This window comes from Salmo salar, chromosome ssa14 (assembly GCF_905237065.1).
Source record: "Salmo salar chromosome ssa14, Ssal_v3.1, whole genome shotgun sequence".
NCBI classification, from domain to species: Eukaryota; Metazoa; Chordata; class Actinopteri; order Salmoniformes; family Salmonidae; genus Salmo; species Salmo salar.
In genome coordinates this window covers 49,128,846-49,146,539 of record NC_059455.1, presented here as the reverse complement: position 1 = coordinate 49,146,539, position 17,694 = coordinate 49,128,846, and the positions used below count along the sequence as shown (strand labels likewise).

At 43.4% G+C, this 17,694-nt stretch overlaps 1 pseudogene; it reads right to left on the bottom strand.

Moving 5' to 3' along the window:
• LOC106592546 (band 4.1-like protein 3) overlaps positions 1–17,694 on the bottom strand; it is a 137,475-nt pseudogene that overhangs the window by 103,756 nt on the left and 16,025 nt on the right.

Here is a 17,694-nt window from a genome sequence, read left to right as displayed (position 1 = left end):
TCTTATCATCTCTCTACCCCCGCCCCTTACAGCTTCTCTTGTCACCTCTCTACCCCCGCCCCTTACAGCTTCTCTTATCATCTCTCTACCCCCGCCCCCTGTCACACACAGCAAGGTAAAACTAACTGAATCATCAGGCTGACTTCCAGTCAAACTCACCAAAGATACAGTGAATTCGGAAAGTATTCAGACCCCGTTACGTTACAGACTTATTCTAAAATGGATTTTTTTTAAATATATTTTTGCTAATTTATTTAAAATAATAAACAGAAATAGATTATTTACATCAGTTTTCAGACCCTTTGCTATGAGACTCTAAATTGATCTCAGGTACATCCTGTTTCCATTGATCATCCTTGAGACGTTTTTACAACTTGATTGGAGTCCACCTGTGGTAAATTCAATTGATTGGACATGATTTGGAAAGGCACACACCTGTCTATATAAGGTTCCACAGTTGACAGTGCATGTCAGATGAAAAACCAAGCCATGAGGTCAAAGGAATTGTCCGTAGGGCTCCGAGACAGTATTGTGTCGAGAAACAGATCTGGGGAAGGGTATAAAAACATTTCTGCAGTATTGAAGGTCCCCTAGAACACAGTGGCCTCCATCATTCTGAAATGGAAGAAGTTTAGAACCACCAAGACTCTTCCTAGAGCTGGCCGCCCGGCCAAACTGAACAATCGGGGGAGAAGAGCCTTGGTCAGGGAGGTGACCAAAAACCCGATGGTCACTCTGACAGAGCTCCTCTTGAAGATTGGAGAACCTTCCAGAAGGACAACCATCTCTGCAGCACTCCACCAATCAGGCCTTTGCGGTAGAGTGGCCAGACGGAAGCCACTCCTCAGTGAAAGGCACATGACAACACGCTCGGAGTTTGCCAAAAGACACCTAAAAACTCTCAGACCATGAGAAACAAGATTCTCTGGTCTGATGAAACCAATATTGAACTCTTTGGTCTGAATGCCAAGCATCATGTCTGGAGGAAACCTGGCATCATCCCTGCGGTGAAGCATGGTGGTGGCAGCATCATGCTGTGGGGATGTTTTTCAGCAACAGGGTCTGGAGACTAGTCAGGATCGAGGGGAAGATGAACGGAGCAAAGTACAGAGAGATCCTTGATGAAAACCTGCTTCAGAGCACCCAGGACCTCAGACTGGGGCGAAGGTTCACCTTCCAACAGGACAATGACCCTAAGAACACAGCCAAGACAAAGCAGGAGTGGCTTCGGGACAAGTCTCTGAATGTCCTTGAGTGGCCCAGTCAGAGCCCGGACTTGAACCCGATCAAACATCTCTGGAATGGCATGAAAATAGCTGTGCAGCGATGCTCCCCATCCAACCTGACAGAGCTTGAGAGGATCTGCAGAGAAGAATGGGAGAAACTCCCCAAATACAGGTGTACCAAGCTTGTAGTGTCATACCGAAGAAGATTCGATGCTGTAATCGCTGCCAAAGGTGCTTCAACAAAGTACTGAGTCAACGGTCTGAATACTTATGTAAATGTGATATTTTAGTATTTTATTTTTACAAAATTTGCAAACATTTAAAAAAAACTGTTTTTGCTTGGTCATTATGGGGTATTGTGTGTAGATCGATGAGGGGAATAAATAAATGTAATCAATTTTATAATAAGGCTGTAACGTAACAAAATGTAGAGAAAGTCAAGAGGTATGAATACTTTACGAATGCACTGTACATTTAGGTTGGTTACCTTCTCTGCTCTGTCCCCTCTGCCTTCGCCTCCTCCCCTGCTCCCCTTCTCTGCTCCCCTTCTCTGCTCCCCTTTCTTTCTGCTCCCCTTCCCTCTGCTCCCCTTCTCTGCTCCCCTTTCTTTCTGCTCCCCTTCCCTCTGCTCCCCTTCTCTGCTCTCCTTCTCTGCTCCCCTTTCTTTCTGCTCCCCTTCTCTGCTCCCCTTTCTTTCTGCTCCCCTTCTCTGCTCCCCTTTCTTTCTGCTCCCCTTCCCTCTGCTCCCCTTCTCTGCTCCCCTTTCTTTCTGCTCCCCTTCTCTGCTCCCCTTCTCTGCTCCCCTTCTCTGCTCCCCTCCTCTTCTCCCCTTTCTTTCTGCTCTCCTTCTCTGCTCCCCTTTCTTTCTGCTCCCCTTCCCTCTGCTCCCCTTCTCTGCTCCCCTTTCTTTCTGCTCCCCTTTCTTTCTGCTCCCCTTCACTCTGCTCCCCTTCCCTTCCCTGCCCACTCCCCTTCCCCTCAATGCTCCCCTCCACCTGCTCCCCCTCTTCCTACTCCCTTCCCCTCGCCCTCTCCCCACCCCTGCTCCCCTAACTGCTCCCCTTCTCCTACTCCCCCTCAGCCTACTCCCCTTTCCCCTTCTCCTCTTTCCCCTACTCCCCTTCTCCATCCCCCTGCTCCCCTTCACCTGCTCCCCCTTTTCCTACTCCCCTTCCCCCTTCCCCCTTCTCCCCTTTCCCCTGCTCCCCTTCCTCCTGCTCCCCCTCAGCCTGCTCCCCTTTCCCATTCTCCTCTTTCCCCTACTCCCCTTCTCCTCTTCCACCTGCTCCCCTTAGCCTGCTCCCCTTTCGCCTGCTCCCCTTCCGCCTACTCCCTTTCTCTGCTCCCCTTTCCCCTGCTCCCTTCCCCCTACTCCCCTTACTGCTCCCCTTTCTCCTTCTCCCTTCCCTCTGCTCCCCTTTCTCCTTCTCCCTTCCCCCTGCTCCCCTTCCCTCTGCTCCCCTTCCCCTGCTCCCCTTTCTCTGCTCCCCTTCCCCCTGCTCCCCTTAGCCTGCTCCCCTTCCCCCTGCTCCCCTTTCTCCTTCTCCCTTCCCCCTGCTCCCCTTCTCTGCTCCCCTTCTCTGCTCCCCTTCTCCCCTTTCGCCTGCTCCCCTTCCCCCTGCTCCCCTTTCGCTGCTCCCCTTCCCCTGCTCCCCTTCCCCTGCTCCCCTTTCGCCTGCTCCCCTTTCCCCTGCTCCCCTTCTCCCTGCTCCCCTTTCGCCTACTCCCCTTATCCCTTCCCCCTGCTCCCCTTCCCCCTGCTCACTAAGTATACGGCCAAAACACAACAGCATGTTCATTATAAAAGGTTGAGCTTCAAAGTGATGATTATTCTATCAGACTTGAAGGAAGATCAAAGTGAACACATTTTTTTTCCCTTACATGGAGTGAGTGAGTTCAGTCTTAACACCACGTCAGTGAGAGAGAGAGAAAAGGTATCTCATCTAATCAGCTACTCTATCTGTCTATCTGTCTGTCTGTCTGTCCGTCCGTCCGTCCGTCTGTTATGCTACTAGTTTTACCCAGCCACTAACCAGCTAGTCTGTCTGTCTGTCTGTTCTGCCCTAGGACCAGCTTGCTTAGGGGACTCTTCTCCAGGTTCATCTCTCTGTAGGTGATGGCTTTGTTATGTAAGATTTGGGAATTGCTTCCTTTTAGGTGGTTATAGAATTGAACTCTCTCTCTCTCTCTCTCTGTCTCTCTGTCTCTCCTCCCTCTCCTCCCCCTCCCTCTCCATCTCTTCCTCCCTCGCATCCCTCTCTCTCTCCCTCCCTCTCCTCCCTCTCTCTCCCCCCTCTTCTCCCCTCTCTCTCCCTCCCTCCCTCTCTCTCCCTCCTTCCTCTCCTCCCTCTCTCTCTCCCTCCTTCCTCTCCTTCTCTCTCCCTTCCTCTTCCTCCTCTCTCCCTCCTTCCTCTCCTTCTCTCTCCCTTCCTCTCCCCCCTCCCTCTCTCTCCCTCCTTCCTCTCCTCCCTCTCTCTCCCTCTCCCCCCTCTTTATCTCTCCCTCTTCTCCTTCCCTATCTCTACCTCTCTATCACTCTCGCCCTCCTTCCTCTCCTCCCTCTCTCCCTCTCCTCCCTCTTTATCTCTCCCTCTTCTCCTTCCCTACCTCTATCACTCTCCCTCCCTCTCTCTCCCTCCCTCTCCCTCCTCCCTCTCTCTCCCTCCTTCCTCTCCTTCTCTCTCCCTCTTCCCTCTCTCTCCCTCTCTCTCCCTCTCCTCCCTCTTTATGTCTCCCTCTTCTCCTTCCCTATCTCTACCTCTCTATCTCTCTCTCTCTCTCTCCCCCTCTCTCCCCTCCGTCTCTCCTCCCCCATCCCCCTGTACTCACATCCACCGTCGTGGTGTAGTCAGAGCCATCTAGCAGTGTGATTTTACACTGCATGTTCTTCAGCTTCTTGACTCCCCTCAGTGGAGACTTGATTGACAGGCGACTGGTTGATGATCTGGTAGATGAAAAGTCCTCAAACTACATCAGGGGAAATAGAAAGGACACAGGATGTTTAGCGATTGATACTTGATTAGGGAGACATTTTTCTAATAAGTGTTTGTTTAGTATGGGTTGTGCTGTTGGGATGTCGGAAGGGAAGGGAAACAGAATAAAGGGAAGGGAAACAGAATAAAGGGAAGGGAAACAGAATAGCTCAGTGTTTAAATGATAGAAGACAATAGGGCATGGGTGTCAAACAGATTTTTGGACGTGCACTTAACTATAACGATTATCACATCGTTACTGGTCATACAGTTAAGAGATTGGTCCCATCGCCATGACTACATAGAGAAGCGGTACATCCCAGTAACAGACTGGTTCCCATGACCACAGAGTCTAGAACCGCCATAGGCCAACGGCCACTGACGCTTGATTTTGTAAATTAAAAAAATTGCTCCCCCCCACCCCAAAAAAGAGGAAATGTCCTGCTCCTTTTTCCTGACTTTCCTAAATGTTACATTTTACACCACTCATTTGTCAGAATTTTGAAAACAGAAAAGTATTTAGAGTTTTACCAGTTATTTTAACCTCTTGGGGCTAGGTGGGACGCTAGCGTGCCACCCGTGGTGCACTCCATCAACAGCAGGTGCATTTCAAGAGCGGCAAATTTGAATCCAAATAAATGTCAAAATTCAAATTTTTCAAAAATACAACTATGTTACACCATTTGAAAGATAAACATCTCCTTAATCTAACCACGTTTTACGATTTCAAAAAGGTTTTACGGCGAAAGCATAAATTTAGAGTATGTTAGGACAGTACATTTACAAGAGTTGTGTGTAATGTTTTGTCAAGTCAAAGACAGGGTCACCAAAACCATAAAACCAGCTAAAATGATACACTAACCTTTTACAATCTCCATCAGATGACACTCCTAGGACATTATGTTAGACAATGCATGCATTTTTAGTTCTATCAAGTTGATATTTATATCCAAAAACAGCGTTTTACTATGGCATTGATGTTGAGGAAATCGTTTCCCTCCAATAACCGGCAGTCAAGTCAGCGTCACAAATTAAATAATTAAAATTAGAAAACATTGGTAAAATATTATATTGTCATTTAAAGAATTATAGATTTACATCTTTTGAACGCAATCAACTTGCCAGATTTAAAAATAACCTTACTGGGAAATCACACTTTGCAATAATCTGAGCACTGTGCCCAGAAAAATACGTGTTGCGATACAGACTAGACGTCATGTTGGGGAGATCTAAAATCGAAAATACTATGTAAATAATCCATTACCTTTGATTCTCTTCATCAGATGTCACTTCCAGGTATCACAGGTCCATAACGAATGTAGTTTTGTTCAAAAAAGCTCATCATTTATGTCCAAAAATCTCCGTCTCGTTAGCACATGATGTAAGCCAGCGGGACTTCTCGTCATGAACGAGGGGAAAAAATATATTTCCGTTCGTTCAAACATGTCAAACGTTGTATAGCATAAATCATTAGGGCCTTTTTTAACCAGAACATGAATAATATTCAAGGTGGACGAATGCATAGTCTTTTATAACGTATTGGAACGAGGGTACCCAACATGAAGTAGCGCCAGGTGTCTAATGGGACATCACCGTTCCATGGCTCTTGTTCGGTCAGATCTCCCTCCAGAAGACTCAAAACACTTTGTAAAGGCTGGTGACATCTAGTGGAAGCAATAGGAAGTGCCAAAATATTCCTAAACCCCTGTGTTTTTCAATGGGATAGGTTTAAAGTCAATACAACACATCAGGTATCCACTTCCTGTCAGAAAATGTCTCAGGGTTTTGCCTGCCAAATGAGTTCTGTTATACTCACAGACACCATTCAAACAGTTTTGGAAACTTTAGAGTGTTTTCTATCCATATATAATAAGTATATGCATATTCTAGTTACTGGGTAGGATTAGTAACCAGATTAAATCGGGTACATTTTTTTTATCCAGACGTGCAAATGCTGCCCCCTAGACCCAACAGGTTAACACCTATTTCGAACTTATTCCGCCAAGACGATGTCCTGTAGGACGTTGGTACCCAGCCAGGCTCCAAGACAATGTACTGTAGGACGTTGGTACCCAGCCAGGCTCCAAGACGATGTCCTGTAGGACATTGGTACCCCACCAGGATCCAAGACAGCGTGCTGTAGGACGTTGGTACCCAGCCAGGCTCCAAGACAATGTACTGTAGAACGTTGGTACCCAGCCAGGCTCCAAGACAACGTGCTGTAGGACGTTGGTACCCAGCCAGGCTCCAAGACAATGTACTGTAGGACGTTGGTACCCAGCCAGGCTCCAAGACAATGTGCTGTAGGACGTTGATACCCAGCCAGGCTCCAAGACGATGTCCTGTAGGACGTTGGTACCCAGCCAGGCTCCAAGACAATGTCCTGTAGGACGTTGGTACCCAGCCAGGCTCCAAGACGATGTGCTGTAGGACGTTGGTACCCAGCCAGGCTCCAAGACAATGTCCTGTAGGACGTTGGTACCCAGCCAGGCTCCAAGACAATGTTCTGTAGGACATTGGTACCCAGCCAGGCTCCAAGACAAAGTCCTGTAGGACGTTGGTACCCAGCCAGGTTCCAAGACAAAGTCCTGTAGGACGTTGGTACCCAGCCAGGCTCCAAGACAATGTCCTGTAGGACGTTGGTACCCAGACAGGCTCCAAGACAATGTGCTGTAGGACGTTGGTACCCAGCCAGGCTCCAAGACAATGTCCTGTAGGACGCTGGTACCCAGACAAGCTCCAAGACAATGTTCTGTAGGACGTTGGTACCCAGCCAGGCTCCAAGACAATGTTCTGTAAGACGTTGGTACCCAGCCAGGCTCCAATACAGTGTTCTGTAGGACGTTGGTACCCAGCCAGGCTCCAAGACAATGTCCTGTAGGACGTTGATACCCAGCCAGGCTCCAAGACAATGTGCTGTAGGACGTTGATACCCAGCCAGGCTCCAAGACAATGTCCTGTAGGTCGTTGGTAGCCAGCCAGGCTTCAAGACAATGTGCTGTAGGACGTTGGTACCTAGCCAAGCTCCAAGACAATGTCCTGTAGGACGTTGGTACCCAGCCAAGTTCTAACATGTCTCTCTCCCCTCACTGAATGAATGACAAATGGATGAATGAGTGATAATTGTTGCACCTTACTTCACAATTGAATTGAAATGAGGCCTAACTGAATGATAAGGAGGGTGAAGAGGTTGAATTTAATTTAGAAAGACAAAAGGGTAATGATGAGTTTGTGTTATGTTTATTTATCATCGTTGGTGCTCATTGTTAATAATTTGACTGTGTGCCTTGTGGGTTGATACCATTTTCTCTTTTACGTTTGACTTTTATTACAAAACAAGCTGTCACAGGACTATGCACAATTTATCAAGCCTTGGTGCTTACACACCTTGTAGGTTGATAAATGCATCTGATGCGTATACTAAAGGAGACAACATTCTCAACGTTCTCTAGCGGGTACTTATAGACTTAAAGGCCAGGCGGTTGTACTGTGAAAGCTGTTCCTCCATTTTGTCCCCAGAAGAAAATCCAATTTTCCACCTCAGTGACAACAAAGTACTTTGACTTCTAGGTGGCTTTGTGCGACGAAAAAAAAAGATACTTTGGCCTGCAAGACATTTTGGCTTTCCTCACTTTTGAAATGCTGTGAGTGAATCTCAGTGTTGAAAAACCATTTAACTCCTTCCTCCATCCTTCCTCTCCATCCTTCCTCCATCCTTCCTCAGCTCAATAGAAATGTGACCTACAGATGACAAAGGTAATTTGAGTGACTTACAGACATGATTGTGCCAGAAATAAAGTGTGTGTGTGTGTGTGTGTGTGTGTGTGTGTGTGTGTGTGTGTGTGTGTGTGTGTGTGTGTGTGTGTGTGTGTGTGTGTGTGTGTGTGTGTGTGTGTGTGTGTGTGTGTGTGTGTGTGTGTCGGTACGTCTGTGAGTGTGTGTGCGTGTCAAATCAAATCAAATTGTATTGGTGACATACACATATTTAGCAGATGTTATTGTGGGTGTAGTGAAATGCTTGTGTTTCTAGCTCCGACAGTGCAGTAATACCTAACTGTTTTGCAACACATACCCAATACACACAAGTCTAAGTAATAAATGATGATTTAAGAATAGACACAATAGTTCAAAAGTTTAAGGTCACTTAGAAATGTCTTTGTTTTAAAAATAAAAGCACCTTTTTTTTGTCCATTAAAATAACATAAAATTTATCAGAAATACAGTGTAGACATTGTTAATGTTGTAAATGACTATTGTAGCTGGAATCGGCTGATTTTTAAAAATGGAATATCTACATAGGCGTACAGAGGCCCATTATCAGCAACCATCACTCCTGTGTTCCAATGGCACGTTGTGTTTGCTAATCCAAGTTTATCATTTTAAAAGGCTAATTGATCATTAGAAAACCCTTTTGCAATTATGTTAGCGCAGCTTAAAACTGTTGTCCTGATTAAAGAAGCAATAAAACTGGCCTTCTTTAGACTAGTTGAGTATCTGGAGCATCAGCGTTTGTGGGTTCGATTACAGGCTAAAAATGGCCAGAAATAAAGAACGTTCTACTGAAACTCAGTCTTTTCTTATTTATTTTCTTATTCTGAGAAATGAAGGCTATTCCATGCGAGAAATTGCCAAAAAAATGAAAATCTCGTACAACGCTGTGTACTACTCCCTTCACAAAACAGCGCAAACTGGCTCTAACCAGAATAGAAAGAGGAGTGGGAGGCCCCTGTGCACAACTGAGCAAGAAGACAAGTACATTAGACTGTCTAGTTTGAGAAACAGACGCCTCACAAGTCCTCAACTGGCAGCTTCATTAAATAGTTCCCACAAAACACCAGTCTCAACGTCAACAGTGAAGAGTAGTGTCGTGTCTTTGGCATCATTAAAACTGAAGACATATTTATCTGTCACAGTATCCACAGAAGGTGGCGCCCCTCCTCGGTCGGGTGGTGCTCGGCGGTCGTCGTCCCCGGCCTACTAGCTGCCACCGATCCATGTTTCTGTGTCTTTTGGTTTTGTCTGTCTGATCCTGTTCCTTGTCTGTCATTAGTTGGGTATTTAGTGTCTTTTCAGTTCAGAATTTCGTGCGGGATTGTTTTGTCTATTCAGGACAGACGTTAGTAAGCGCTGCTCCCTATTCTAGTATTGGCCAGGCTGCGCCCCGTGCGTCATTTGTTTTGGGAACGTGTTCCCTCTTTGGGTATTGTGTGCGCCCTGTGCCTTCCGGGCTTCTTGTGTTGTTTTCGGGTTGTTATTAACCTGTTAGGGCTAGGGGGCAGCATTGACACGGCTGGATAAAAAACATACCCGATTTAATCTGGTTACCACTCCTACTCAGTAACTAGAATATGCATATACTTATTACATATGGATAGAAAACACCCTAAATTTTCTAAAACTGTTTGAATGGTGTCTGTGAGTATAACAGAACTCAAATGGCAGGTCAAAACCTGAGAGATTCCTTTACAGGAAGTGGCCTGTCTGACCATTTCTGGAACTTCTTTGCCATCTCTATCATTTACTAAGGATCTCTGCTCTAACGTGACACTTCCCACGTCGTCCATAGGCTCTCATAGCCCGGGAAAAAAGAGAATGTCGTCATTCCAGCCCCAGGCTGAAACACATTATCGCCTTTCTCAAGTGGCCCATCAAGAGACACTAGCTTATGCGCGTGACCCCGACCGCCCCCGCCTTTGGGATTTTTTTCCTCTGTTTGCCGAAAAGGAGATTCCCTGTCGGAATTTTACCGCTTTTCTACGAGAAAAATGACGTAAAAATTGATTTTAAACAGCGGTTGACATGCTTCGACGTACGGCAATTGAATACTTTGAATTTTATTGTCAGGAATTGCGCCAAGCGCGCGACACTTCTTTACTATTTCGGATAGTGTCTGGAACGCATCGAACAAAACGCCGCTATTCGGATATAACGATGGATTATTTTGGACCAAACCAACATTTGTTATTGAAGTAGACGTCCTGGGTGTGCATTCTGACGAAGACAACAAAAGGTAATGACATTTTTATAATAGTAAATATGATTATGGTGAGTGCTAAACTTGCCGGGTGTCTAAATAGCGAGCCCGTGATGCCTGGGCTATATACTTAGAATATTGCAAAATGTGCTTTCACCAAAAAGCTATTTTAAAATCGGACATATCGAGTGCATAGAGGAGGTCTGTATCTATAATTCTTAAAATAATTGTTATGCTTTTTGTGAACGTTTATCGTGAGTAATTTAGTAAAATGTTAGCGAATTCCCCGTAAGTTTGCGGGGGTATGCTAGTTCTGAACGTCACATGCTAATGTAAAAAGCTGGTTTTTGATATAAATATGAACTTGATTGAACAAAACATGCATGTATTGTATAACATAATGTCCTAGGGTTGTCATCTGATGAAGATCATCAAAGGTGAGTGCTGCATTTAGCTGTCTTCTGGGTTTTGGTGACATTATATGCTGGCTTGAAAAATGGGTGTCTGATTATTTCTGGCTTGGTACTCTGCTGACATAATCTAATGTTTTGCTTTCGTTGTAAAGCCTTTTTGAAATCGGACAGTGTGGTTAGATTAACGAGAGTCTTATCTTTAAATGGCTGTAAAATAGTCATATGTTTGAGAAATTGAAGTAATAGGATTTTGAAGATTTTGAAAATCGCGCCACAGGCTGGCAGTGGATGTTACGTAGGTGGGACGAATTCGTCCCGCCGGTCACATAGAGGTTAAACGCTATCGCACTACCGGACCTCTGTCTCCAGCAATTAACTCTGCCTCTCTACTGCTCCTGGTAAATCGTGGCATTATCAAATAACTCTGTAATTATTATTACGCGATTAACCTGATTAATCATGTAACTGTAATTAACTAGGAAGTCGGGGTACCAAGGAAAATATTGTAACGGTTGTCGTCGGGAATGGATGACCAAAACGCAGATGGGATGTGAATGCTCATCTTTCTGTTTAATTAGAATAAAATGAACACCAAAAAACAAGAAACAATAGACCGACAGGAACAGTTAGCAGGCTAACATAAAGCAGTGCTAAAACAACAACCCACAAACCCCAGGTGAAAAACACACTCCTAATATATGACTCCCAATCAGGAACAACGATATCCAGCTGTTCCTGATCAGGAGTCACAAGACTAACACAGAAACAGACATACTAGAAAACACATAGACTTCTTCTGCCACGTCCTGACCAAAATACTACACAACTACTCCCTCTGCTGGTCAGGATGTGACAAATATTCAGATTACAAAGTTATAATTTTCCTAATATAACTTTCAGATATTTGAATATCTGCTCAATTAGTCTTCTAATTAATGATGTATTCGTTTACCTCGTCAGTCTCATTCCAAACGTCGTAAATGGATGGTTCTGCACAAACCCAGTCTTCACTATGAGTCATCCATAGATCAATTGTCTTAAAATCATTTATTTACTAAGTAATTCACAGAAATGCATTAACAAACAGTAGATATGTTTACAAGGAAATGATAGGAGAATGAGCCCTAGTGGGCTAAACCGGCATGGCGGCTTGTTAGACAAAAGGGAAGTGGGGTCAGCTGAGGAGACACTACAGAGTTGATAATTATAACAATTGAAATGCTAAACCTTTGGACATGAACGCTCACTCATTCGGGAACAATTGCAATCAATATATATATTTACGCTCGGTGTGTCGTCAGGATCTCTGTTGAAAAGTTTGTTTCTGTTGGAGAGTTTGTCCTCTCTCTCTCCCTCTGTCGTGGTTAGAATGGGTAGTTCAGAGTGACATTCATTAATGTCATTATAGGACAGATGTTTCGGCGGTTGTCGGTCTTCGCATTCAATGATACCGAATTCCTAGCTGCAGACTAGTAATTAATATCAAAGACTTGTTCTTATTCCGTCGGTATCGATAGTCTAAGAGTTTAACCACGTGGTATGGTTAAAAGTTCAGCAAGAGGAATGCATGGTGAAACCTTGGCCCTCTCGTTATCGAGGTAAGCTGGTCTCCAACCTTTAGCCAACTCGTAATTGAGGTAAGCTCAGTCTGGTGATAGAAAACCTAGGTGGGGGGTTTTATTCGGAAGAGCAGAAAAGGGCCTGTCCCATGACGCCAGACCATAACTGTGCTCATGGGCGGTCCTCTGATTTAGTTAAGACTCCAAAGGGAATTGGAGTTTCCTTCATTAACCTGTTGGGGCTAGGGGGCAGTATTTGCACGGCTGGATAAAAAAATGTACCCGATTTAATCTGGTTACTAATCCTACCCAGTAACTAGAATATGCATATACTTATTATATATGGATAGAAAACACCCTAAAGTTTCTAAAACTGTTTGAATGGTGTCTGTGAGTATAACAGAACTCATTTGGCAGGCAAAACCCTGAGACATTTTCTGACAGGAAGTGGATACCTGATGTGTTGTATTACCTTTAAACCTATGCCATTGAAAAACACAGGGGCTGAGGAATATTTTGGCACTTCCTATTGCTTCCACTAGATGTCACCAGCCTTTACAAAGTGTTTTGAGTCTTCTGGAGGGAGATCTGACCGAACAAGAGCCATGGAACGATGATGGCCCATTAGACACCTGGCGCGCGAGTTCATGTTGGGTACCCTCGTTCCAATACGTTATAAAAGAGAATGCATTCGTCCACCTTGAATATTATTCATGTTCTGGTTAAAAAAGGCCCTAATGATTTATGCTATACAACGTTTGACATGTTTGAACGAACGTAAATATATTTTTTCCCCTCGTTCATGAAGTGAAGTCCGGCGGGCTTAGATCATGTGCTAACAAGACGGAGATTTTTGGACATAAATGATGAGCTTTTTTGAACAAAACTACATTCGTTATGGACCTGTGATACCTGGAAGTGACATCTGATGAAGAGAATCAAAGGTAATGGATTATTTACATAGTATTTTCGATTTTAGATCTCCCCAACATGACGGCTAGTCTGTATCGCAAAGCGTATTTTTCTGGGCGCTGTGCTCAGATTATTGCAAAGTGTGATTTCCCAGTAAGGTTATTTTTAAATCTGGCAAGTTGATTGCGTTCAAGAGATGTAAATCTATAATTCTTTAAATGACAATATAATATTTTACCAATGTTTTCTAATTTTAATTATTTAATTTGTGGTGCTGACTTGAATGCAGGTTATTGGAGGGAAACGATTTCCTGAACATCAACGCCACAGTAAAACGCTGTTTTTGGATATAAATATGAACTTGATAGAACTAAAAATGCATGCATTGTCTAACACAATGTCCTAGGAGTGTCATCTGTTGGAGATTGTAAAAGGTTAGTGCATCATTTTAGCAGATTTATGGTTTTGGTGACGCCTGTCTTTGAATTGGCACAACATTACACACAACTCTTGTAAATGTACTGTCCTAACATACTCTAAATGTATGCTTTCGCCGTAAAACCTTTTTGAAATCGTAAAACGTGGTTAGATTAAGGAGATGTTTATCTTTCAAAGGGTGTAAAATAGTTGTATGTTTGAAAAATTTGAATTTTGACATTTATTTGGATTCAAATTTGCCGCTCTTGAAATGCACCTGCTGTTGATGGAGTGCACCACGGGTGGGACGCTTGCGTCCCACCTAGCCCATAGAGGTTAAACAGTCCAAAATCACATTACACAATTTCACAAACAGTTCCATCCTTATTCATTCATTTTATACAACCATTTAGATGTAAGTCTCATAGCTGAGGCTATTGTATAAACATGATTATGGTAATGTGGCCGTATTGTCTCTCATGAGTTTCACAAAATTGTACCAAACGGACCAGTTCAAAGCTGGATTCTTCACTGATCTTTTATACCTTCTCCAGAACCTGAATGTCGTTCGGTTCTCCAGTTCTGTGAGATGGAAGAACTCCTTTGTTCTCTCTATACTGGGGCCATGAGGAGAGGGTCTCCTCCTAGAAATTTACGACCGCTCTTACAGAGCCTGGTGTCAGAAGTATAGAGGTCGGGGGATGGTGCTCGCAGTGTCCAAAGAGGGTAACGTCATGACAGTAGACTCCGGGATGCTGGCCTTCTAGGAAGAGTTGCAAAGAAAAAGCCGTATCTCAGACTGGCCAATAAAAATAAAAGATTACGATGGGCAAAAGAACAGACACTGGACAGAGGAAGATTTTGAAAAAAATGTTATGGACAGACGAATCTAAGTTTGAGGTGTTCGGATCACAAAGATAAACATTCGTGAGACACAGAAAAACTTAACCTGTTAGGGCTAGGGGGCAGTATTGACACGGCTGGATAAAAAAACATACCCGATTTAATCTGGTTACCACTCCTACCCAGTAACTAGATTATGCATATACTTATTACATATGGATAGGAAACACCCTAAATTTTCTAAAACTGTTTGAATGGTGTTTGTGAGTATAACAGAACTCATTTGGCAGGCAAAACCCTGAGACATTTTCTGACAGGAAGTGGATACCTGATGTGTTGTATTACCTTTAAACCTATCCCATTGAAAAACACAGGGGCTGAGGAATATTTTGGCACTTCCTATTGCTTCCACTAGATATCACCAGCCTTTACAAAGTGTTTTGAGTCTTCTGGAGGGAGATCTGACCGAACAAGAGCCATGGAACGATGATGGCCCATTAGACACCTGGCGCGCGAGTTCATGTTGGGTACCCTCGTTCCAATACGTTATAAAAGAGTATGCATTCGTCCACCTTGAATATTATTCATGTTCTGGTTAAAAAGGCCCTAATGATTTATGCTATACAACGTTTGACATGTTTGAACGAACGTAAATATATTTTTTCCCCTCGTTCATGACGAGAAGTCCGGCTGGCTTAGATCATGTGCTAACAAGACGGAGATTTTTGGACATAAATGATGAGCTTTTTTGAACAAAACTACATTCGTTATGGACCTGTGATACCTGGAAGTGACATCTGATGAAGAGAATCAAAGGTAATGGATTATTTACATAGTATTTTCGATTTTAGATCTCCCCAACATGACGACTAGTCTGTATCGCAACGCGTATTTTTCTGGGCGCAGTGCTCAGATTATTGCAAAGTGTGATTTCCCAGTAAGGTTATTTTTAAATCTGGCAAGTTGATTGCGTTCAAGAGATGTAAATCTATAATTCTTTAAATGACAATATAATATTTTACCAATGTTTTCTAATTTTAATTATTTAATTTGTGGTGTTGAATTGACTGCCGGTTATTGGAGGGAAACGATTTCCTCAACATCAATGCCATAGTAAAACGCTGTTTTTGGATGTAAATATGAACTTGATAGAACTAAAAATGCATGCATTGTCTAACATAATGTCCTAGGAGTGTCATCTGATGGAGATTGTAAAAGGTTAGTGCATCATTTTAGCTGGTTTTATGGTTTTGGTGACCCTGTCTTTGAATTGACAAAACATTACACACAACTCTTGTAAATGTACTGTCCTAACATACTCTAAATTTATGCTTTCGCTGTAAAACCTTTTTGAAATCATAAAACGTGGTTAGATTAAGGAGATGTTTATCTTTCAAAGGGTGTAAAATAGTTGTATGTTTGAAAAATTTGAATTTTGACATTTATTTGGATTCAAATTTGCCGCTCTTGAAATGCACCTGCTGTTGATGGAGTGCACCACGGGTGGGACGCTAGCGTCCCACCTAGCCCATAGAGGTTAAAAGATGCTGGAGGACTGCTTGACGCCATCTGTCAAGCATGGTGGTTGGCAATGTGATGGCCTGGGGGTGCTTTGGTGGTGGTAAAGTGGGAGATTTGTTCAGGGTAAAAGGGATCTTAAAGAAGGAAGGCTATCACTCCATTTTGGCAACGTCATGCCATACCCTGTGGATAGTGCTTAATTGGAGCCAATTTTCTCCTACAACAGGACAATGACCCAAAGCACAGCTCCAAACTATGTGATAACTATTTAGGGAAGAAGCAGTCAGCTGGTATTCTGTCTATAATGGAGTGGCCAGCACAGTCACCGCATCTCAACCCTATTGAGCTGTTGTGGGAGCAGCTTGACCGTATGGTACGTAAAATGTACCCTTCAAGCCAATCGAACTTGTGGGAGGTGCTTCAGGAAGCATGGGGTGAAATCTATTCAGATTACCTCAACAAATTGACATCTAGAATGCCAAAGGTCTGCAAGGCTGTAATTGCTGCAAATGGAGGATTCTTTGACGAGAGCAAAGTTTGAAGGACACAATTATTATTTCAATTAAAAATCATTATTTATAACCTTGTCAACGTCTTGACTATATTTCCTATTCATTTTGCAACTCATTTCATGTATGTTTTTCATGGAAAACAAGGACATTTCTAAGTGACCCCAAACTTTTGAACGGTAGTGTATATGGACGAGCGATGTCAGAGCAGCATAGACTAAGATACAGTAGAATAGAATACAGTATATACATATGAGATGAGTAATACATAGACTAAGATACAGTAGAATAGGATAGAATACAGTATATACATATGAGATGAGTAATACATAGACTAAGATACAGTAGAATAGGATAGAATACAGTATATACATATGAGATGAGTAATACATAGACTAAGATACAGTAGAATAGGATAGAATACAGTATATACATATGATATGAGTAATATATAGACTAAGATACAGTAGAATAGAATAGAATAGAATACAGTATATACATATGAGATGAGTAATATATAGACTAAGATACAGTAGTATAGAATACAGTATATACATATGAGATGAGTAATACATAGACTAAGATACAGTAGAATAGAATACAGTATATACATATGAGATGAGTAATACATAGACAGATACAGTAGGATAGAATACAGTATATACATGTGATATGAGTAATGCAAGAAGATATGTAAACATTATTAAAGTGACTAGTCTTCCATTTATTAAAGTGGACAGTGATTTCAAGTCTATGTATATAGGCAGCAGCCTCTAAGGTGTTAGTGTTGGCTATTTAACAGTCTGATGGCCTTGAGATAGAAGCTGTTTTTCAGTCTCTCGGTCCCCGCTTTGATGCACCTGTACTGACCTCGCCTTCTGGATGATAGCGGGGTGAACAGGCAGTGGCTCGGGTGGTTGTTGTCCTTGATGATCTTTTTGGCCTTCCTGTGACATCGGGTGCTGTAGGTGTCCTGAAGGGCAGGTAGTTTGCCCCCGGTGATGCGACTTCTTCACCACACTGTCTGTGTTGGTGGACCATTTCAGTTATGTCCGTGATGTGTACCCCCAAGGTACTTGAAGCATTCCACCTTCTCCATTGCTGTCCCGTCGATGTGGATAGGGGGTTTCTCCCTCTGCTGTTTCCTGAAGTCCACAATCATCTCAATTTCTTTTGTTGATGTTGAGTGAGAGGTTATTTGTGTGTCACCCTCAGTTTCTTCTCCTCCCTCTCAGTCTCTACCCCTCTCTGTCTCTTCTCCTCTCTATCTCTCCTCCTCTGTCTCTTCTCCTCCCTCTCAGTCTCTCCCCCTCTCTGTCTCTTCTCCTCTCTATCTCTCCTCCTCTGT